The 24,692-nt window shown below is 44.4% G+C and overlaps 1 long non-coding RNA gene across 2 annotated transcripts in view; it reads right to left on the bottom strand.

The window, feature by feature from the left end:
- Positions 1-21,533, bottom strand: part of LOC132325496 (uncharacterized) — an 86,191-nt gene extending 64,658 nt beyond the window's left edge. For both annotated transcript variants that reach the window (XR_009485966.1, XR_009485967.1), the window contains exons 1-2: positions 21,246-21,533; positions 20,398-20,572 (exon numbers count right to left, since the gene is read on the bottom strand). This is a non-coding gene — a long non-coding RNA (uncharacterized LOC132325496). The remainder of the gene's footprint in view (positions 1-20,397; positions 20,573-21,245) is intronic.
- Positions 21,534-24,692: the final 3,159 nt, after the last annotated feature.

The raw sequence follows: 24,692 nt of genomic DNA, 5'->3' as shown, positions 1-24,692 counted from the left end.
AAATATTCATTTGTTTACAGACCTTTTCACACCTCATCTTAACCAGAACTACTTTGTAACCAAAGTCATTTTTATCAATGAGAAAAATACCATTTTTCTTCAGGTATTCCAATAACATTTTCACATTATTAATTTTTCTTCTTTGAAAAATAGCCACTTATCAAGTACCCAGATTATGCAACCACTTGTGGAATTTACCTCCTGCTTGCACAAAATCTGTCTACCTGGAGTATGATCTCTTGCACCCAGGAAAAAAGCCTTCACTCTCTGTCCAGTGGTTTCTATACCCTTGAAACAACTCTGATATTGGCTTCTCCACAGGACAAATAAAAGGCTGACCTTCCACTATGGAAAGAGGAATTTTACCTTATTAAACTGTACTGAGAAATTGTATAATGCATTGTAATTTTTGGACTGCCAGGGCTATTTTACTATGAGTAGCAGAAGTTCTTGAGCATCTTGACTGGAATGGTGAGGCGTTAGAGAATAACCAAATTCTGAGCATATCCATTAGCATTTATTTCTTGGTGAAGAAAAGACATTTGCAAATATGGGAATTTTAAAAGTGAGAGTATCTAATATTTTTCCTTCCTTATGAAAAAAGCAGGTATTATTTTGTATGCAGAATTTTTTTTTCTGTTAAAGAAGTTATTTAACCACTGATTTTTTTCCCCTTTTGGCAATATTATTTATTTCCAACCTGACTTTCAATTTAATGAAGGAAACTAGAGCTGCATTTCTTCCTGGTAAACTTAAAATAAATCAGAAGTATTCAGATGAAAACAATATTTTGAATAATAAATCATATTTTCTTCTGCCATTGCAAAATGTGTTGAAAAATACAGTCGAAAATGACCCAGGTACAACCAGTCTGTGTGTCTATTTTAAAACAAGTTTATTGGATATTTATTCCTCTTTGCTGAATTATACTTTCTACACAAAACCACAGCTTGTGCAGACTAAGATTCAATTTCTTGATAGAGCTACTTCAGAGGAAAATTATAGAAAAAGGAAGATATGACGGAACCAGATTCCACAGTCCCTTTTTTTTTTTCCTGGTAATTTCTATCTTATCTTTAGAGGACTTTGTTGTTGAAAGACAGCAAAATGAGAGAAACTCTGTGCCTGTGGGCTGATCCCTCTGACCAAAGTGAAAACCCCAGCTCTGGTGCAATCAGTGAGCACCAAGAAGATGTCTGCAAGATTTTTGTCAGAGTGAGGGACTGGACCATACCCTTGGTGGTTGCTCTAGCGGGGACAAGCATCCCTTCCCAGCGCTTCCTAAGGAGCCACAACCTTCATTTTTAGTACCAGCTGTGCTTAAGTGATCACAGTCTGTTCTAGGCTAGACAACTACAGATGTGGAACTGGAGGAAGAGAGGGTAGGATAGCCACAGGAAGGCTGGAGCACAAGTGTTACCAGGAGCAGCTGAGGGAGCTGGGAGCATTTAGCCCAGAGAAAAAGGAGGCTCAGGGCAGACCTCTTCTACAACCATCTGAAAGGAGCTGTAGCAAGGCTGGGGTCAGCCTCTTCTCACAAGCAGCAAGCCAGAGTACCAGAGAAGACGGCTTCAAGCTGCACCAGAGGAGGCTTAGATATTAGGAAAAATTTCCTAACTGGAAAGGCTGTCAAGCATTGGAACAGGCTGCCCAGGCATGTGGTGGAGTCCCCATACCTGGAGGTATTTAAAGATGTAGCACTTAGGGATGTGGTTTAGGGGTGGAATTGACAGCGCTGGGCTAATGTCTGGACTTAAAGATCTTAGATTTCTTCTCAGCCTAAATGATTCTGTGATTCTCTGATTCCACATTTTTATGAAAATAAAAGGGAACTGAGAGTCCAAGACTCACATCACAAAACCACCTTGCCAACCACTAAAAAGATGTTTTCCATAGTTGGCTTGATTCATTGTTTTAATTCAATTTTCCACCTCCAGCTGCAAACAGCTTCAGGACACGGCTGGTGGAAAACTTCTCAACCCCACCAGACCACCCTGGGAGCCACACAAAGAAAAAGGGGCTGTGGCTGGGGCTTGACAATACACCCTGCATTGGCTGCTACATGAGGTGCTGCCAAGAAAAACCCAAGGTCCCTTCATATCTCCTTAGTAGAAGAGATACTGCTGGTCAGCAGAAATGAGACTGGGAAGCTCTGGCTCTGGGCCCCAGCACAACAGCCCTGCTCTGCAAGCTGAGAGGATCCTGTGACACAGGGATTTTATTGAAATAGCCTTCTTGGATGGTAAAGGCACTAAAATGGGGAGCACCACCATCTCCTAGCAGCAGAACCAGAGAGCAGCTTGCCTGGGTTCTGCTGCAGCAGCTGCAGACCACATCCTTACCTTCTGGGACCTTCTGTGCAGCCACAGGCTATGGGCTCCAGGCAAGGCTCCTCCAGCATCTCCAAGAAGGGATTGTCCCTGAGGCTCTGGGTGCAGCTTTCTGTTTAACTCTGTCTCCTATGTCAATCAAAAGTCAACGTGTGTCCTACAACATCCTCCCTCTGCTTGCAAGTTATACCACATGAGACCACAGATGAATCAGTTCTGGCAAGGAAGAATCCCAGACAGCAAAGACTCCCTAAATAAAGCTAGTGCACTGTCTGCTGTAACTTGCTAAAGCAGGTTAAGCACCTCTTCTCCTAAGGCAAGAGGGCATTCATGACTACCAAGTCTGTGGTGTTGCTGATATTACTGTCCTTTGTCATATATATATGTGTCAAATAGCCAGAACTCCTCAGATCTTATTCCTCGGCAGTGCAAAGGTGTGGGTGTGTAGTTTGTGCACATCACTGTAGAAGTGCAGGCCAAAAAACTGAAGTGAACTCAAACTGAGGAGCTGTGAAGCTGCAGAAGAGTCTGCACCAGACACGACAGCTCACTGCACTCTGCAAGCTCAGCCCTCCCTGCCACGAGCGTCCAGGGATCCCACGGCAGCTCACCAAGCAGGTACCTCTGCCCAGCTGGCACATGCCCCTGCATCACTGAACTAGACCAGTTTTGTCCTGAGTACACCGTGCTCTATCCAGCTCTACAAGCCGCCCATTCACTTCAGGAGCTTTCAGGCAGGACATGTTTTCTTCCAGCTTTGTAAATCCTGACTGATATTCATGAAAAGCTTCGCTAACCCGCGAAGCAGCAGGGGAAGGGATATGGAGGAGGAAAATTAATGCTAGTACAGAGATATTCTGCACGACTTCAAGATAAAAAATAGCCAGGGAGACTTAAAGAGACACAGCTAATCCAATAGCTTGGATTCCAATGGTCTTGAAATAAAAGCAGAAAAGAAGGCAAAATATCAGCATGAATCTAGGAAGTGGTGTAGTCTGGGAATTAGAAACTGTGGCTGAATCTCTACACTGAGAGAAATTTTTCTGGAGAAGCTGAGACTGAAGTAAGTGCTGTAACCTAATTTCAATGCTCCAGAAAGCCAGTGGCAGAGTCAGGACTTAACTGGCCCAGGCCCAGTGCAGTGCCTTTTGCATACCACCTTCTGTGTTTGAAAGGTGACCCCTACATCCTCATACTCCTACCCCAAACAGAGAGGGACAACATTGTCTTCACTGAGATCAGGAAATATATCATCACTAACTTGGACTCAATTCCAACCCTAACACCTGTCTTGATGCCAACAGAGCCCATTTGAGCAGCTCATCAAACCAATTTTTTGTGCCAGAGTTGAACACCTCACCACAGGAGGACCTGACCTGGTGTCTGCCGCCTCCCTCAAGAAATTAACACGCCCAGTATGGGGAATGTTTGATAGGAAGGATGTCTTCCCTCTCCAGGAGACAAGTGGTACGACTGAGGTGCTTTGCTAAAGGCACAAAATTCACCCACAGTTGTACCACAATGACAATCTGATGTCTTCCAAAGACCTCCAAAAATGGTTTTCAAAGGGATCTGAAAATGATCCCTACTTCCCATCGTATCTGAGAGGGACATTGCTGTTGAGAACAGCCTTTAGGAACACTACTTTAAATAAAAGTATAAATGACAATTAAATGAAAAAATAATCGGCATTTAATGCTCTCTTTAAGTATTTTTCTTTTTTGGGTAAAGTTTTGTGTGATGGGTTTAAAACTAGATCTAGATTGTGCCTCTCATGCATCAGACTGGCTAACTATAAGATACTGAGACACTTGAAAGTCAGAAATGTAGGTGATGTTGATAACATCTTCAAATAGTGCAATAATAGCGTTCAGTCACTCAAGGTCTTTCATTTTTGGAACTGCCCCATATGAGCGTGACATTCATTAGTTCAAACCTGTATCGTGCTACAGCAGTTTGGGAAAAAAAAAAAGTCACTAGGAAGAGTATTAAAAATTTCATGAAGAAGTTTTTCCCTCAGGCATTTTCTTTCAAGGTCAGAAACCTCACTCTTGTTTTTTCTGCTGGCATGAAAACATGCAGAGAGATGATGAGATGTGAAGACCCACACCTAATCCTGACCTTTAATTCTGAAAAACCTTCATCTTTACACATTTTTTTCAAATGTCACTTTCTTTGATCTCCATGAAATTAAGAAAAATACGTGCCCTGTTCCCTGGTATGGTTGCTGTAGGATGCCCACATAGAAAACTTCTCAGAGACCAGCAGAGCCTCATGAATAAAAACTGCTCCAAACCCTCCTTTAGCCAAGTCAGAAGGAAATATTTATGACAGCTGAAAGCTATGATAAGGGCTGCATCTCTCAGCTTTTCACTTTCCTTGTAGCAAAGCAAAGTCCACTTGGTTTGTGATGAGGGACCATGTCCCCCCAGAGGCTCCCATGCAGGACCAGATCCCAGGAACACACATTGCCTGCTCCACTCTCCATGCCAAACCCCAAGCCCCTGCTCTCCCCATCATCCAGCCCTTCAACTCCTCAAACCAATGTTTACAGCACTTGATCTCAAGGATCATTGAGGAACAATCAAGATCATTGTTTCTCCTCATCAAGAGGAGAAACACGTTCATTTGGGTTCCTCTGCCAGATAAAGCATGGCTATTCCCAATGCCACTTTCAAACATCAAGATTTTCAAAATTGGGTGAAAATAAGATTAATGGAATTGTGCATGGAGGAATTCTATCAGCATTAAAACCAGAGCTTGTCAGTATTTTATTACTCTTCTTTCCACTCAGCTCCAGCCCTTTTCTTTTTTTTTTTTTCAGAAGAAGAGGGCATTTGTTTTAGTTCAGATGTGTTTTCAAAAAAAGTTCCATTTTCTGATGACAACATTTATCAAAACCACACAGTAACAAGGAAAAAGATTTTGAAAACAGCAGTGTGATTTAGGTACCTAAATACTCTTCTGTAACAATGATGAAGACCCTGTTCTGCCAATTCATCAAATCTGGCTTCAGGGCTCCTACACAGGAGTTTCAGGAGCAAAATCACCCCATCAAATTGGTACAAATTCACCTCTAAAGTTTTAAGTTGCTTTTTTTTTTTTTTTTTTTGAGAACTTTATATCTGTATTTATTAGACTGGAGTTGAGTACCACCTGCCCAAACCACCCTAAATTCAGACAGGAGTGGTCTCTCTTAAAGGCAGCTCAAAAACTTGAAGTTGATGCAGCCCATGCCATGTCCTCTGACCAGTTTGGGGGCACAATTGCATTCCCAGCAGGCTCTGACAGGCTGTTGGCAATGCCCAGTGCCTTCTCCCCTCTGCTGCCCCAACTTCTCATGTTTGCAGTTTGATGTCCCCTCTGGTTGTGCAGACACAAGTTTTCACAGGCCTATGATGGAGTCAGGATCATGGAAATGGTCTGGGCTTTCCAAAGGACAAAGGCAAAGGATCTCCAAGAAGAAAAATAAATATCAATTTTTTCAGGCTCCTTAGAGTTGATAGCATAGCCCTATACAAATAAGAGCAGCAACAAGAGAGGAAAAAGTGACAGGACTCTTCTCTGGGGGAAAAAAAAAAAAAAAAAAAATTGTAGATGGCAACCCAATCTGGCCTTACTGAAAATCAGGAGGACCTGATCTTAGGCTCCCCTCTAAGACTTTTTCCCCCTCCCTCAGGTGCACACCCTTGATGTCAGCTGCTGATGCTGGTGCCCAGAGCTCCAGCCCCAGCTGCACAGCAGGGCCAGCTCTCCCTGCAGGCCACCCCCAGCACAGGCAGCCCAAGCTCAGCCAGCATTCCACACACACTGTCACTGGCATTTTGACTTATACAGTGAAGAAAAATACCTTAAAACAAAGCCCCAAACCAGTGGAGTTTCTTTGCTATGCTATGGCAGGATTCCCTCATGGCTTAACAATATGTAAGATGTGTAAGGAAGTGATTGAGTCATCTTCCCTGGAGGTATTAAAAATATACTTAGATGTGGCACCTGGGGACACGTTTTAGTGGTGGACTTGGGTTAATGGCTGGATTCAGTATCCTAGAAGTATTTTCCAATTTAAACAACACTATGGTTCTAAATTCAAAGCTTCCTGCAAGGTTGGGAATTTCATAACCACACCCTTGTGGCAGGAGTATCCGACAGGGCTGAGCTCTCAGTGCAGCCTTGCCCTTATGGGAGCACATCAGAGCAGCTCTTCCACACCTGCCCCTGCTGGGACATTGCAAATTTGAGACCATTGACCACTGCCCCTCTGTGAAATTTAACTGAAACTAGCTTTTTTGTGCATGTACAGGGCTTCTTCTTTCCAAGCAGAATGACAGATGCTCTGGCGCAGACTGCAACTCTCAGCTTCATTTCCATAGGAGGTCAGCCTAAAATCTTGTCCAGCCAAGCACAGAAAGGTGATAGCCACAGTTACTACAGTGGACATCTGGGCAGGCAGGATCAGCCCAAGCAGCTCTCCCCCATCTTCTCATAAATTACATCCAGGAGGGCCCCAACACTTCTGAGTCTTGGGCCAAACCACAGCACTGCATCCAGACTCAGCAATCCCCAAGGATCATGATCAAGACCAAAAGAAGCCTCCTCTAAAATGACACCAATGGCCACCACTGAGTCAGCTGATGGATGTGCCCAAGGGCTGCACACAAGCCATGGGGACCCAGGGGAGCTCAGAGCCATGGGCACTCAGACCAGTCCCAGCTGCACACGAGGAGCAATGACTCTCATGGGTGGCAGATGAAGAGCAGCCTGACAGAACACAATGCCATGCCCTAGCATGGCACTGCTCAGACAGACACAAGCCTCAGCTTCACTGTTTTACTGGGCACAATCCAGCAAATCCATTTACTCTCCAGCTAATGCTCATTTTATCACCCTCTAATTTTATGAGAACTTCCTAACACAGAGAGCTCCTGCACTGTGTACACAGAAGGCTTCAGTGCTGACCTTTAAGGCTAATGGCTCTGTCTGCATTTGAGATATTTGGACTTGTACATTTAAAGCCAGATCTTGGGCTGACAAGCACTGTGAGCAATATTGCTGAGCACTCCCAGCAGGCCAAGCAGCGTTCCAGTCATAGGTGTGCAGGGAGTCTGTGTGGAGATGGAGCAATAGAGATGTCCTGCCTGGGATCAGGATGCTTCTAAGTTCAGTAAAGGAAGATGCTGCTGCTAGCTTTTGGGCAGCAGTAGCGTTTTTTCAGCTACAGAGGCAAAATCTGAAAGCAAAAGGACCAAAGGATCTAGAGTGGCTCAGTGCTCACTGCCAGTTTTATTTTCTTCCTTGTAACACCCACACAAGAGGTTGAAGCAAACTGTCCAAGCAGTGCTTTCTGTAAAGTTCATGGATCAGTGATGCCAAGTCTTCTTGGGATAAAGTACCACCACAGCCCTGAGGTTGCTGCCACTGCCACCATCAGCCTCCTGTCCAGTGGCAGTCCATCCCATGCCCTGACCCCTTGTGTTTTCATACCCCAGTAGGGTCTACAAGCCCTGTGTGCACTCACTGCCAAACACAAGAAACTGGTGCTCCAGGGAGCTTTCAGCATAGAAAGAACACACAGGAGAGGAAAACAACATTAAATGACTGTCCTATCCATAGCCAGCCTGGCTCCTGAGCACGGTGCCCACCATGAAGTTATGATTAGGAGTTAAGTTTATCTGTTCATGCACCCTGCAGAACGGCACATCCTTGCGAAAGCCAGTGTAATTGATTTCATCATACTTTTATCATCTTACTAGTAAGATATATGAGTGCTCATATCCTCTGCTGGACCAGCATAACCTTGGGCATTAGGCTACTACATAGCTGAAGGCAAATGGGAACTTTCATTACCTGAAAGAAGACTAACATTTATTTTAAAGTCCCAAAAGGCAAGCAGAATTTTGGCATTAAAATTGTATTTTTCATCAAACCTTCATGCAGATGGAAATCTTCATATAGTATAGAGCTGTGTTAGAGACCCACATAGAAGAGAAAGCACTTTAAATATGCACAGAAATACTTAGAAGCAACAAAGACCTGGTCAAAGGAAAAGAGAACAGACAAAAAAATAGGCATTTCCCCTCACATCTGACTACAACACCTGGATCCCAAAAGCAATTTTCAAGTAATTTCATGGAAACATTTATTGTCTCCAGTAAAGTATTTGCAGACAGTGAAACCTGGAATGGCTAATAGGCACTTATCCATGATCTGCATCTAAGGAGTTGCCTATTATTAGTTAATGAGCAGACAGCAATTCAGAGTTCTAATTTTAGCACCAACACATGCCAGGAACTGGAAACAAAAGGAAGCAAGGAGAAACAGGCCAGAGCTGAATAAAAAAAGGATATTCTGCTGCCTTTCTGTCAGTTGTTGAAACCATCCCACCTGCCACACCTCTGACACCAGTTTAGTCTCCAGACAGCAGCAGTCACACCATGGTGTGGGACAGAAACACAGACATGGCACTGACCCCAGAGACCAGCCAGTCTGCATCTTCCTCCCTCCTCAAGGCAAGCTCAGGTCTCCTCTAGCAGGTCCTGATCCACCTCTAAAGCTGCCCAAAAGAAATGCTGCTACTAGAGGTTCCCAAGGGCTAGGGCCATGTCTTGGAATATCTCTTCCTCTTCTAAACTGGGACATGCCTCAAAGACTTCACTGTCAGGCTGGAAAGTCCCAACACCACCATCCTAGTGAGGTGTATGTGACTGCTGTGAAGAAACAGTGGATTGGTGCTTGGTGCTGCAAGGACTCCACACCCAGCAGGGAACAAGGATCCAGCAGCGTCAGTCAGGGTCAAACCCCTACAAATAACTACAAGAGTTTTAAACACTGGATCATAACAGCTCAGCTCTGGCTCTTCAGAGAGTTTGGCAGATTTACCCATCTTTGGCTTCACAGCTCCTCATCAAACATGGCCAGGCCCTTGACTGGGTGTCCAGAGCAAACAAAAGCTGAACATGGTGCTGTGACATTGCCACTTTTCACTTAGCAGGCAGGCAATTATTCTCATGTTTAATTGTATCTGATGAGTGACACTCACAGGCCCCATGCTGTTTAAAATGTGACATATTTTATTTATCATAGCAGTTTCTACAGTTCTACAAATGGATGACACACAGTCCATTATCATTTTGGAAGCATTATTATTCACACAAACATGTCCCAGAACCTTAGAAATTTTTTTAATTCTTTTTTTTTCTACATTCCTTTTAAATTCAGAATGCAAATTCCCTATCTTGCCAATGAGATTTCCTCCTCCTCACCAACCCAAAATAAATTAGAGAACAAGCTGCTATCTCTAAAAGCTTTATAAATAAAACATACAGCACACACACACATAAAGGCTACAATTTTAGAGTACTTTTGTATCCTGGATGGATTTAGAGATGTCATTGCAAATGCACAGATGCTGCCAGTCACGGGCGCTTAACAAGCGCTCTGAGGTTTGACATCCCATCAGACTGCAGCCCTTTGTGGCAGCTGAGGCCTCCCAGGGCAGAAAGAAACATGACAATTGCTTCTATCAAAGAGAGAAAATAATGGCAACCACACCGGCAAATACATCAAGGGACAGAGCTGAAATTACTCTTTCCTGGCTCAACTAAATAAAAAATTATGACAGTTCAAAAGAAAGTTAAAAGTTTTCTGGAAGTGGCTAAATCACACTATTCCAAGCTGTCAGTGGAAACATTTGCTTTCTTTCTTTACCTCAAAAAGGAAGCATTTTTCAAAAAAAAAAAGTTTAAAAATTGACTCAATTTGAGTTTTGATTTTTCTACTTTTTTCCCAACCAAAGCAGACAAAATGCGAGGAGAGAGCAAGAAAAGAAAGTAGTTCCAAAGCTAAGAAATCCTGTTTACTCGATGAGATTGTGCTGGTTTTTAACTCAATTAACACAAAGCTGCTGTTTAGGCACGGCCCATCTGTCACAGATGCCCGCAGGGGACGGCTCTGGAGGTGGCCTGGCAGGGACAGAGGCTGCGCTACAGCCTGAACACCCACTCCAAGCTCTCCGTGCCTTCCAGCCCTCCAGCTCAGAGACTAAACAGGCAGCAAAGGTGGAAAAAGATAAAAACTGGAGCAGGAAAACAATACTACATTCCAAACTGAATAGCATGAAACGTTTTAACTCACATTTGGAACAATGAGATGTCATCTATCGAAGCTGTGCTCCTATGCCACAGCACCCAGTGCGGGCAAGGAGGCAGCTCAGCCACTGCCTGCCCAGGCTCACAGGGACTGGCCACAGGATCTGGGTGTGATCCCAGCACAGAGCAGGCAGAGAAGGATCACCAGCCCTCAGCAGCTCTGGGAATGGAGGTGGTCCTGCATCAAGCCTGAGGTGAGGGGTCTGGGACAGAGGTCTGCAAAAACCTCTTGTCTGTCCATCTAGCTTACTAAATAAGTTTCCAAATAATCACCTTCCTTTCTTTAGGGCTTAAAAGGCTCCCAAGGGATCAAACAGATAGATTCAACAGCCAAAATGGGTTCTGCAGACAGGTGCCTGTCACAAACGCTGTTTTCCTGAGCCAGATCACAAGTGCGGTTAGCTTCAAGTGGCCACTAAAAAGCTGAGACAAAAAGAGTCATGCTGGAAGTTCTAATAGGTGAAATGCATTTTAAACATTTTTGAGGTCTGGCTCCTTGGCTCTGCTCCTACAGAAAGCTGTTAGACTTCCACCTGAGCAGATGACACAGCTTTAATGCCCAAACTCCACTCTCAGCTCGAGGCACACACAGAAGCCTTGCACGCCTCTGCCCAGCCGAGGTGATGCTGACCCCCACAGCTGCTTGCTGAGCTGGGATGGGCTGGGAGACTGCTTGGGAAGCCCCCAGCCCTGACCAACCCCCTGCAAAGGGAAGCATCTGCCCTCACTGGCATTTCCCATGACATAGGATACACACAAACTTCATATCATCTTTTTGTGCCCTGACATGGGAATTTCATCACCCATGTGTTGATGTTTTTGAAAAATGCTGAATTCCTGGCCTCAGTAAAGGCCCACAGTAAACAGACCTAAAGAACAGCTTCCTCACTGCCATTACTCACTAACCTCCATTTTCTCTGCATTTCCCCTGTTCTTGGATGAGGAAGAGTAAAGCTCACCAAGCTGACCTTCAGCACCCTCCTGCAGTATTTCCACACCGTTCTCCCAGCCCATTTTTCTCGGCTCCTTTGCAAGCAGACAGCCCCATCCTGCTTTGACAAACCTGGCACCACAGGGGTTCATCACATCCTATGTCTACTCTGCTTTTTTGGCAATGGGGGCCACTTTTTCCCCACCTGTTACTGCTGTTCAGTAACCAGGACACAGCTGGGTCTCGGGTCACACAGGCGAGGCTGCCACAACAGGCAGACAGCTACAGCGCTACAGCTTAAAGCCAGAGTCCAAGGGAAGGTGGCAATAGGCAAGGCACAAAGGAGAAAATCAAGCTGCCCTCTTAAGAGTGATTTCAGTGATTCATTGGAGTCATTTTAGTCAATTCACTGGTTAATGACTTAGCAGCACTGGCACAAGGTCAAATCACAAATGGTAAGAGCATTTCTCCAAAGCAATCACTTATTTCTCTATTTCCAGCTCTCCATTTCAACTTGAAGAGCAGCCCTAAAAAGGAGAGAGAAATCAGCTTTCCATCTAAAAAAGACTTGTGAGAAACCACAAGTGCCAAGCATATTTCCTCTCCACCCTTGTCTCTTTTCATACCAGCCCAGTTCCTTAATCTGCTACAGCTGCCACTTCTTCAGTGGTGAAAAATATTTGTAATACACATTGCTGAATGTACGAGAAACACTGAAGAGCAACTAGAGATCAGTTAAACAGCTTTATCCCTAAGCAGCAACACGTTGAAATGCAGGAAAGACAAGTGATAACCAGCAATGGATTGATGCAATGCACTAGCTTCAGTAAAATCTACCTGTAAATATAAATCCTGCTGAAGTACAGCTGATGTTGCATCCTATTTGCATGGAATCTTCATGTAATTGGTGGTAACACGATGACAGATAAAGGCAACAGAAAAACATGGTAGTAATTATGCAAACTCCTTGGTTCTAAGTCCTAAGCACATCAACTTGTCCACACAGTAAGAGATTAGGAGAATTCCAAGTAAAAGCTTGTCAGCTCCTGTCCTTCCCTCCCAGAGGGCAGAGACAGCTGAAGCAGCACTCTGGGATCAGTCCCTCTGGTCCTCTGACCATGCTGCCCCAGAGGGATCATCTTTCACTTCAAAACCATTTTTAGCCATCCCTCTCCCTTCAGACATGGTTTATTAAAAGTCATACTAGAGGAAGACTGACATGGAATAAGACAGGAAGAAAGCATGGAGGAGCCCAGATATTCTTAGCTCTGACAGGTCTGTGGGGACATCTCTAGGTGGGACTCTGAAACAAACAAAACAGCAGATGGTGATGGCAGCAGATCAGAGCCTTCTCCTCATCACCACCCTCTCCAGATTTGACTGAGGCATTTAGTGAGCATCCATTCCAGCCATCCTGGATGCTATTTCTACATGTCCTCCCAGCTGTTTCCACCAGACCTGAAACCCTCAAGTATTTTGTACATGTTGTGGTTTAACCACAGCCAGCAGCTCAGCCCCACACAGCCTCTTGCTCACCCTCACCAGTGGCATGGGGGAGAGAGTTGAAAGCATAAACATGAGAGAACTTGAGGGATGAGATACAGGCAGTTTAATAGCAAAAGCCACATGCACAAGCAAAGCAGAACAGGGAATTCATTCACCACTTCCCATGGGCAGGCAGGCAGTTCAGCCATCCCAGAAAAGCAGGACTCCATCACACACATCACAGACTTCTAAGAACAAACACCACCACTCTGAATATCTCTGCTTCCTCCTTTTCTCAGCTCTATGTGCTGAGCATGAGGCCACATGGTCTGGGATGTCCCTGGGGTCAATCAGGGTCAGCTGTCCCAGCTGTGTCCCCTCCCAGCTCCTTGTGGTCCCCCAGGCCACTCACTGAGGGGGTGGGGTGAGGAGCAGAAAAGGCCTTGGCTCTGTGTGAGCCCTGCTCAGCAATAGCAAAAACATCCTGGTGTTATTAACCTTGTTTCCCTACAAACCCTAAACACCGCCCAATATGAGTTATTGTGCAGAAAATTGTGTTTTGCTGAGACTAGGGCACTTGCTTTCAAAAACAAACAGGCCAGAAATGTTTCCTTTTTCAAAACCATCTCAGCTGTTTAAAACCATCCTAATTTACTATGTTCAGTCTATCAGAGGTACCCTAGCAAGGGCTGGGACCTGAAATAGCACTACATTCTTAATGAGATGAGACAGCACACTACACCTGAGAATTTTTGACCATGGGTGGGGTTAGTGTCAATCCAGGACAGAATTTCACAGGCTCACAGTCTTACACAACCTTTTCCAGTTTCCAAGAAAACAGTTCTCTTCCATACTGCCTTTTGTTATTATTAACTGAACAAACCTGAGTGATTGGGACATACAACATGACAAGAAAATAAAGATGGTTTGAGATGAGCATTTTTCATTTGTACTGCTCTATTGGATTACACTAAGACTGTTGACCTTATTAAGATTCAGGTTAACAGCCCACTTCAGAAATATCTCGGTGCGCACCTGAGTGTTAAACCAAATGCTTGGAAGACATATTAAATCAAATAAAGATTGATAGCTTGCTGTTTCTATCCCACCAGTCATCCAAGCACGGCTTACTTCTGCATATACATGAAACAGTGAAAACTGACAAGGGTGTTTCTTTGAAGAGAGGCTGCTCTCTCTTCAAAGCACACCTATCTTTACATCGATACCTTTGTTGCACCTTTTTACTCCTGCTTGTCCAAATCTAGCACAATGCAATGTGTGTTGTGTATCATCTGCTGCAAACCAAAAGCAAACTTGGGCTGGAATTCAGTCCTTCCTACTTGCAGAGGTTATAACCCTGAGATCAGCCCCACCAGATTGCCTTGGGATCAAGTTTGAAAGAAAAGACAGGACCTGAGAGGCAGAAGCTCTGAAATACACACCTTTCAAGGACAATCTGATTTATTTTTGTTAACACACTCAGTCACAGCCCACTTGGTGCACATATGAGATGCCCCAGAATCCCTTCCCACCATGCCACCTGGGATGCAACTTCATGAAAGGAGCCCAAAGAACCCCTCCACCTCTGTTTGCCCCTGGTCAACCAGGAGCAGTGATGGGGAGTAGGATTTACCAAGACAGACACGCATTTTACTACATCAATAGTCAAAATTCTGCCTAAACCTCATCTCAAAGCTTTCTCCTTACCCAGACACATCCTGTGTGTAGGGACCACTATTCCCATTCTCAACATCCTCAGCAGCAGAAACAGACTCAGAACAATAAAAGTGTTGCCTTATTTCAGGTTGTCTTCTCAGACCTCCCATGACAAATGGTTTCATTTCCCAATTACAAGAGGAAAGATGATATTTGTTCCAGCTGAACCAGACACTGCAAAAATCATTTAAGTGATCCCACCAAGACAGGGAAGCACAGGATCCCAGCCTGTCCCTGGCACATGCTCATATAGCTTGTTCTTGAAAACTCTGATGATGACTGTTTATAACCTTCCCAGATGATTTATCAGTGCATTCTTCCCTTTCTAGTTAAAATGCTCTTTCTTCACCCACTGTAAAAATTAACCCCCCCTCAAGATGGGGTGCTCATGGACATCACCACAGCCTGGTGACTGCTGCCTTCAGACATACCACTTTGCCCTCATTCACTCCATAATTTTTTTGATGCTATACTATGTCAGCCTCATTCTCCATCTAGCTCCTGTCTGACAGATCTTTTTTTCCATCATATCAAAATCATAATGTATTTTCCTTCCCTGTTTTAAGCTCTTCTTTGCCTGTTCTTCTTCTCTCATGCTGTCTCTTGGACACAGAGTTCTCAGTAAAACTTTTAAATCCTACATTAACCTCTCCTTACAAGTCTCCCGTGCCCCAAAGCAGAGGGATTGTTCTGTCAGGGAGCTTGTGGCTGGTGTTGATTCAATACCATCACTCTTGCTTGGCACTCTCCTTTTGCTGCACCACCTTGCCCTATCTCATCTTAAAGCAGACATTAGGGTCACAATACAACTGCTGTGCTTAACAAGCCTCCTCCAGGCCCCAGCAATAGTCTGTGTTCACTCCAAGCCTCCAGGACACTTGTGGCAATTAGATTTCACCTGTGCTTCTAAATCAAGCTAAATTATTCCATGTTTGCCATGGCTAAAAGCAAATACATGAACAAGACCAGAAGGAAAGGATCAGCAATTTGTTATGCAGCAGTCACTCGAGTCTGAGCCCTTGATCCTGGCCAAAAGAGGTCACAAGCTCTTTCTCCCCTGCAGCACTTCATAAATGGGGTCCAGCTGCCTTGAGGGAACTGCAATTAAAAGTACTCTCCAGAGGAGCAGAGTTCCTCTGACAAAGTATTTCTGTGTTCCTCTCTATTATGTTCTGATCCATGAATAAATGCAGCAGGCTTATCTCTGTTACTCTGTGTTTGCTTTAGTAGCTAGCATGAAGCCTGCATTTATTACCCAAATCCTGTTTCTAAATCTCACTCCTAGATAAAGCAGTAATGCCATGGCTGCTCTGCTCAGAATGCTCCACAGCTTTTCTTTCTTTCATAAGGAAAAAACCATACCTCTACCCTGCCCTGATGGACCTGCTGCCATTCTGCCATCGGACATTGCTGCCAGAAACATCCTGGGTTGTCCCAAGTTGCCATCCTTCCTGGAAGATCAACTCAAGGGTCACAGTGACATCCCAAAGCAGATCTACACAATTCCAGTCTCCATTAATTCAAAGACTGGAGAAGACTGTGGTTATCTCCTCCAAAGTGACAAAGCTGCATCTGGAGCTTCACTGAGAGACTGCAGTAGCAGAGAGCAGTCTCCAGTAGGTAGGGGAGGGTCTCACTAAGAGAACTTCACCTTTGTATATGCTCCAGGTGTTTTAAGTAGAGTAGAGGCTGATAACCAGAAAAAGCTCAAGACTTTCCCTTTCTGGGAAACTACTTGGCCCAGGGAGCAATGCTCTCCCAGTGGTGCTCCTGCACTTCCTTCCAAACCCCAGAAGAGCAGTGCTGTCTATAAGAGGGACGTTGTGCTCAAGGAAAGATGTAGGAAAGTTGATGAGATGAGGAAAGGAAGCTTAGAAAGCAAAAAATACATTAAAAGGGAGAGCAGCCAGGAGGTTTTCAACAGGTACAAACTCAAATAGTTTTTAAAGCAATTCAAAATTGTCCTCTCCTGGCTGTAGTGAGATCAGCAGAGATCAGTTCCCAGTTGGTCACCAGATTACTTCATCTTCCTCAGAAAGCAGAGCAGTCTGAGGGAAGGTTAAAATCTGCTTCAGACAACAAGCACCTGGTGCTGTCAGACCAGGGGGCCTGGTCAACCTTGGCAGGAGCACCCAGAGCATCTTGGCAGGAGCACAGAGCTGATGGAGCACTGAGCTGTCCCCAGCACCCATCTGCCCTCAGCCACGGGCTGCTGGAGCAGCTCTGCTGGGTGAACACCTCACAGGGAGCTGTGGCAGGACATCCAGCCCACTGCCCTGGCTGGCCCAGGGACAGCATCTTACCAGGTCCCCAGCACTGCACTCAGCTGCTCAGTCACCTCCTGTGAATGTCACCCTCCAGCCAACCCCATCTCTTACCCCTTCTGAAGTTGTCTGCTCCCTCCAGTCCTCCAACACAAGAGCTCATGTAATCAGCCCCTAAACCTGGTTTAGTCTGCATTAGTGATCTGCATTAGCTTAAAAAAAAAAAAAAATTCTGTCTTGGTTCAGGATTTCTTTAACCCCTTCAACCCAGCTCATTTTGACCATCCAAAGCTTCTGGACAATCGTACATGACATGAGATGGGACAGCTGGGAACCTCTGGAAGGAGATCAGGGATGCAAAAGGAGCCTAACAACAACTGGAAGCATGCCAGGCTCCCACAGAGCCAAAGTCTCAGGCCACCGGGGTCTCAGATGCAACACTCCAAAGCAGTTGTGTTGTGTTGGAAGTTGTTAATTTAACACAGCTTATTTTTGGTTTTCAGTGATTTATACAGATTTAAAGCAAGACTGGTTAAAGCAGTCATTTTGCAAGAGCTGTGCCATCCATGTAGCTGCCTTTAATTACAAGCAACACCAAAGAAGCTCTTTTCCACTATCAGTTCTCTCATCAGTGCTACTTTGGGCAACACTCCTTATTGAAATAAAACTTAATTTTGACAAAGAGCTTTTGTGAGGGTTTTTAGACCAAATACCTGACTGATTCTAGAAGCCCAGCTTGGTACCAATTAAAAACAGGGCAGTGTGACCTAGAGAATTCAAGAAAATGTCATCACCTACTGTGAGCTCCTGGGCAGCAGCTCCGTCTGCTAAAATTAGAGGAGCAAGAATCTTTGTTTTTAAACATGCTAGATTATCATCTTTTAAGTAAATGCTGCAGTGTTTCAACCTAGTTCATACTACATCCAGAAAACTTAACCATTTTTGTATCGGTTGCTCTGACAAAACCTGGCATGTGCTGGATTTTCTAGGTAAGGAATTTTGTTGAATAAGTGATAGAAACAATTTTTAAGAGGTCAAACCCTAGGACTGGTGAGTTGAAAACTTTAGTGAAATCGGGTCACTATGGACAGAAACTTGCAGTCTGCATTCTCACAGTAGCTCCTACCTGGTTTGTGCCAAGAACACAACAGGCATTGTCCAAGACAAGAAAAAAGACAATTTCTGCCCTAAAAACATCTAAAACTCAACAGACAATGTGAACTGGAGGCCTTTGGGGTGTTTTTCTTTGCACATTAGTATAGCCACTACAGTTCATTAAAAAATAAACTGAAGTATTTGAAAGGGAGAGGAAATCAAAGTTTTGATGACTTGATGGTGAACATGGTGGTGATGCTGGGTTGACAGTTGGACTTGGTCTAAAAGGTCTTTTTCAACCTTAAGGATTCTGCTATTTTGTGATCTCTTGGATCGTTCGTCATCAGCCCAGATTAAATTTTCAGGAATCATTGTACAGCAAATCCCTGCAGGCTATGAAGGCATCCAGCTTCTCCTCCAAGATCCTGTGATCCTGCAAGAGAGCTACCAGCTGCCTTCATCAGTGTATCCATGGACATTGCACATCACATCTCACATGCAATATTCTTTAGATTTTAATGGAGAACTAGTTCTTCTCTAGGTTGATCTAGAAACCACATGCAAAGAACAGAACTGCCTCAGAATCTAGATTATGTCATTTATTTTCACCATTATTTTTATCCCTGTTGAATCCAGACAGACTTTTTGATGAAGGATATAAAACCCTGGAGTTCATTTATTCAAGCAACAAGACAAGAGTCTTTCTTTTATAGTCCAAAGCCTCCTGCAAAGGGCATCACTCCCTAGCACAGCTTTCCTATCCATGGATAGCTACACAAAAAGACATGGGGACCATTTAGAGGTCTCATCCTACCAAGTGACTGATTGTTGTGCTGTAAGCAAAATTCAATTAGGAGAGCCTGCAAGATCAGCCTCTGTGCTTGTTAGCATCCAGCACAGGGCAGCTGCTTTGGCTGCCTATTGACTGAGCAATCGACAGACAATCGCCGCATCCAGGCACAGACACATCTGAGGAGTGCAGTTCAGGAATGAGCGAGGCATCCAAATAAAATCAGCTGAAGGGGCTTGATCTACAAGACAATTACAAGTTTCCAAGTTGGCCAACAAAACTTCAGCATTACCCTTATAAGAAATCTTTTATACGTGTCATTTTGCTTGACTGCCTCTAACAATAAACAACTTTAACATTCATTTTGCTGCTCCCACAGCTGGAAACTCTGCAGATCAGGATTTGTCTTCTATGATTGTATCTAGGAGGTCCTGAATCAAACCATCTACACTGAAATGTCATGGGGAGGCCTCAGAAGTACCCCACACAAGTTACCAAAAAAAGGTCACAGACTTATGCATATCCCTGGTCCTCTGCTCCCAGATCATCAGTTCTCCCCCCAAAAGGTTCTCACTTTGCAAGAGAGGGGCCTAATAATTGAAGGCTCTTCCAGAGGAGGATTTACAGGAGGTTTCTAGGAAAGGTGAATGACCTGAAGGCATGTCCTTTGTTGTCTTCCCACTGTTTGCACGCATTTACACTGAATTGTATTTTTAGACAGATTAGAGTTGGGTAATTTCCTTCCAAGTACTTAGGAGCTGTCACAACTCCTCAATGACTTATCATCATGTAAGTCTCAGGACAGCCTGGGAACGGACATAACCCAGAAGGGAACTCTGTGCTCAGGGAAACAGCAGAGTTCAAGACAAGACTTTTAATTATTTCCCCTCTAAGCTCCAGCAAACTTTCCCCTGGCTGGGTTCACACCCAGTTCAGTGACCAGACATGTCCAGGCCTGATAAAGGCAAGACTACCCAGCACAGAGGTTTAACACACACAGTCCTTACACCAACATCTCACCTATTCCACAGGTGCTTTTATCAAAGTCACCAAGATCTGACACAGCTCAAATGCTCAAGTGTGCTGTAAATCTTGGTGCCACTTTGCCAGATAATTCCAAAATAAATAATTATTGAAATGGTCCCAAACCAGTTTGTGATTGTTGTGAAAGGACTAATGGATTACATGAGAGGGGTAAAAACTTCCTGGAGGCTGCTCCAGGATCAGGGTTTGCTGCTCCCAGCCCTTAGTTTCATTGCACACAGGAGCCAGCAAATAAAGACTTGAACTATTATTAAAATTTGCATAATGTCAGAAGCATTTGGTACCCTGAGGATGATGTACTCAGCAGGGTCTGACAGCCAGCACTAAATGATGGCAGTGATTTCCAGTGGGACCAGAGTCTGGACACAGCACAAGTTACAGAGGCACCACCACCAAGATAGACTTGATGCTGGCCATGCTGGAGTGCTGCATTTCAGGCAGCAAATGGAAAGTTTCCTTGGCACTTGCAAATGATAATCAGAGCAGGAGAAGTAATCAGACTAAACAGGCACTGCCCAACCACTGCAACTAAATACATTATAGCTTCGCTTTGGATTGACACTGGTGGATACTTTATTTAGAAAACAAAAAGGTTTACCTGTTTTCAGAGTCTTTCAGCTTCCAAATAGTTAAGCAATTGCCATTGTTTTCATCTTCTACAAGGAGAAACTGAGAAATTATTCCCAATCACAGAGGGGCTGCATAAGCAATGACACATGCACAAATCACAAATCCATGTCCACAGGAGAGTTTATCCTCCTCTAACTTCTGACCTGCCCAACAAAACCAAATAAAAATCACCTGCTCACACTTGTCTACAGATAATGGAGTTGTTTACTAACTAATCTTCTCCATGAACAATATTTCAAGCATTTGTTCCTCTCCATCTGCTTTGCTGTTTTATCCAATGTGATAAACATAGAAAGTTGTTTCCTCAATTTTTTGTTCATTTCCTTCTTATAATTAAGCACACTAGCTTTTTACAGCAGCATGAGAAACACCTCATTCCCTGTTAAATTGTCAATAGATTAAACAACAACAATTATATCCTGCTGGACTTACACCATCTCTAACAAAAATGATCTGGATAAACACCTTTATCTGATATCCTCTGTTACATCTTAGCTTTTGGGGAGGGATCAAAGATATAAGATGAAAATATACAGATGAAAATATATTTCCACCTTCCATCTATCTTTAAAAAAAAAAAAAAACAAAAAAAACCAGAAAGAATACAATCAGCAAACACAAAGTACTTCTCTGCAGGTTGATAGTTGGTAAAACAATCTGCAAAGAGTCCCTGACCTTAACTGAACAACCTCTGAACTGATGCATGATCCCAAGATCTGGCATTTGACCAGAGCACAACCACTACCCCATCACAACCACAGCCAGAATTAGATTTGAACCCCGAGACAAGAAACTCGATTTTATTGATCTTCTTACCTGGAATTCAATGACACTGTGGGGAGGCCAGAAACCTGGATTCATGGGCTGGGCCTAAGCTTCTCCTGTCTAGTGATTTCCAGGCAGTGTCTCTTTCAGAAAGCCAACCAACTACTTTTAATTTGGTGTCTGGCTTTGCAGCTTCCTTTAGAAAGCTTCACATGAGTGATAAACATGTAAATATAAAATGAAATTTGAATCATTACTGTTCCAATTACTGAAATCACCCGCATTTGCTAGAATTTTATTCTTTTACTTGTGCTCATTAATAGTATCTAAATGTCAAGCAAAAAGCATCTTTGTGTCTGTGCATTCATCCTACTGTCCAAATTTATTCACGCAGCAAAGGTCAGGAAATTGCTGAATTACAAATGCAATTGTTTAGAGCAACTTTGTACAACTTAGTGAAAGCTGCACTCAATTTGTTCAACCCAGCATCCTGAAGTTCCCATGTAAAATTTATTCTGCCAGAGATATTAAGTGCAAATTGCATTATAAATTCATTTATAATTAAAACTGCCATTTCTGTGCCTCCTGCCATACCCCACTTTCTGCTTCAGCAGACACATCACTCCAGCCCTTGCTGTTTCTGTATCTGTTTTAATCTGTGTAACTGTTAAGTCTATCCATACTCCTGGGAAATGCATGTGCCCAAGAAACTGAGGCAGGAGTTAAGCAATGTTTCATGGAATGGTCTGGATTGGAAGGAACCTTAAAGATCTTCTAGTCCCAATGCCCCTGCTGTGGGCAGGGACACCTTCCCCTAGACTGGGTTGCTCAGAGCCCCATCCAGCCTGGTCTAGAGCACTTCCAGGAATGGGGCCTCCACTACTTCTTTGGGCAACCTGTTCCAGTGCTTCACCATCTGCACAGTAAAGAATTTCTTCCTCCCTAATACCTAATCTAACTCTGAAATTATGGGAGCAGGAGCAGAGAAGCTGCCACCTCTCCACTGGCTTTTTCCTTCCCCCTTCCCAAGACTGAGCCAAGCTCAATGGCCTCAAAAGCAAACGTGGCCAGCCTGGACTGTTGTTCCATAGGCTCTGCTTGACTTGTGCCAGTGATGATATGGAACACACCAGTGATTTGATCTTCTCCACTAAATGCCTGCAGACACCGAGGAAGGAGCCACCAAGGACACCCAGCTCCTTGCACACATCAGTGCCCATCTCTTCGTGTGCCTCTACCCCTGCCCACTCCTGCAGGAGACATCCATACCTGCCTTAGTCCTGCCCCAGGACAGAGAGGCCCCAGCCAGCACAATTTCATCTCTGAACCCCTCCCAGCATCTTGCTGGCACAGGAACCACAGCCCCTGGCCTGAGCAGGGGACACCAGGCATGCAGCCTGTACCCTTCCCTGCCCCCCCAGGGTTATGAGGCAAACAGCTCCTGGTGGGCTGCAGCAACCCAAATCATGGCATCAGCACACCCCAACCGTTCCATAAAACCCACACAGCACCTGCCAAGGGAGAAGAGCAGGGAAGTATGGCATGTGCTTTAAAGGACTGCATCACTGGGAGGACAGCTCTGGTGCTGAGCTCAGCTCCACAGAGGTACCACAGTGGCATTTCCTACCACAGAAAATCACACACAGACACAGCAGTCCACAAAGCCAGTACTTCTCCCTCTGATGTGATACACAGCACAAGGTTAACCCACCCACCCAGAGCATCCCTTCACTTGTCTCCCCCATCAGAGCAGTCCCACAGGACAGCACTGGTTCCAGCATCACTACCTCACAGTAGCACCTCACATGGGATCTTGCTGGGCCAGGACTCAGGTATAAGCTTTCCTTGTGAATTTCCAGTTCAAAGGAAGGTTATGGTATCCTTGGTTGAAAGGGCACTAGAAGTACAACTTAATTACCCAGCATTACAACACAGCTCTTCTGAGAGGCTGCAGAAGGAAATTGGCACTGTTCTGATGGAATATTCCATGTGGCTAACAACAATTTCATGCAGCCTCAGAGAAGACAGTCAGTTAGCTATATCTCTTGAAAGGTAAGAGTGACGTGCAAAGTGTTATTCTTTCCTTACATGTAGTATAACTACATATTTTCAGGCTATATAGCTTATGTTTTTAGATGAGAAGAAAGCAAAACAAGAAAAAAACAACAAGCTGAAAATAAATTGGATGCAGTTCAAAAGGACAGCGGAAAAATACAGGATGACAAAGAGATGGTAAAGCAGCAACTTAATAAAAAAGGATCAGGGCATCACCACTAATCACAAGCAACCAGTGCCCCACAAGCATTGTGTGCATCCACACCAGGCAGAATGAACAAACATCCTGCAACACCTGGGAGGGCTGGAGCCTTGGACACGTGTTTCAGAAGAGACACTCAGGGGACCAACAGGTGTCATCAGTGACCAGAGATGTATGGCCTTAAAGGAAAGGTTGGACTGACTGGTGGTGAGGCAGGTAAGGAGGGAAAAGGCTGAGGAGAGATTTGATACTTCTTTTTAAAGACATGAAAAGTAGATACCAAGTGGAGAAGATTAATTGTTCTCTCTGTCAGGATAACCAAAAGGTTTAAATCAGAAGGAGACTTAAGAGTAGGCAAGGAGAAGGATTTTTAACAGTGAGGATAGTGAAGATCCAGAGCAGGTTACCTGGGTAAGGTGTAAAGCCTTTGTTTGGTGCATATAAGTAATTCAGGCAGAATTCACCCTGTCTTGGGACAAGGGATGGCCTCTGACTTTTGCAGGTAAACAAACCCATGTCTTTTGAATTTGAAATGTCTCCTTCAGGACATCTAAAGACAGCAGCTCTCACTGTGCTCCAAGATGCTCTCGGGATCACTTGAGGATGGGATTTGCCCTGCTGACAGGAACTGAGAGGCAGACACTTGGGAGCACACCAAGGGACCTGGAAGAGATGGTCCTTTTGTCTGTTGGGCTGCAGGTTGGTAAGAAGAGCCACTGGCTGGCTCCTCACCACCAGCAGTGAGCAAACCAACCTGACCTCACAAGCACACTCGCTCACTTATTAATTGGGAAAATAAATCACATGAAAAAGGAACATGAGCAGAAAGAAGCCTGCTGCACCAGAGGGGAAGCTCAGCTAGGCTGAGAGCCTTCACAGCAGCACATGGGGCTTTGAGCTGTGGAGGTCGCAGAGGGTGAGCAGCAGGCAGTCTCCATGGGAGGCCACAGATACTTGTGCTGTGCTGGGTCCACAAACACTTTTTCCTCATTGGACACACAAAAAAAATTTAAATATCTAACAGCTCCTGTCAATATTAATTCTCACCCAAGTGGCTTGCTATTCACAGCAGGATAACCAAAGCAACACTCATTACTTTAATTAGTGAAGGAGACAAAAAAATACAACCAGAGCTTGCAAAAAAGCCACTTTTACTTTCTTTGAAATGCCTACCATGAGCCCATACTTCTGCCCATAAAATTTGTAAGTACTCTTCTGCATGTGCTGTCTACAGAGCACAA

The sequence above is a fragment of the Haemorhous mexicanus genome, chromosome 3 (assembly GCF_027477595.1).
Source record: "Haemorhous mexicanus isolate bHaeMex1 chromosome 3, bHaeMex1.pri, whole genome shotgun sequence".
NCBI lineage: Eukaryota > Metazoa > Chordata > Aves > Passeriformes > Fringillidae > Haemorhous > Haemorhous mexicanus.
This window is presented reverse-complemented; position numbering and strand designations above follow the sequence as displayed.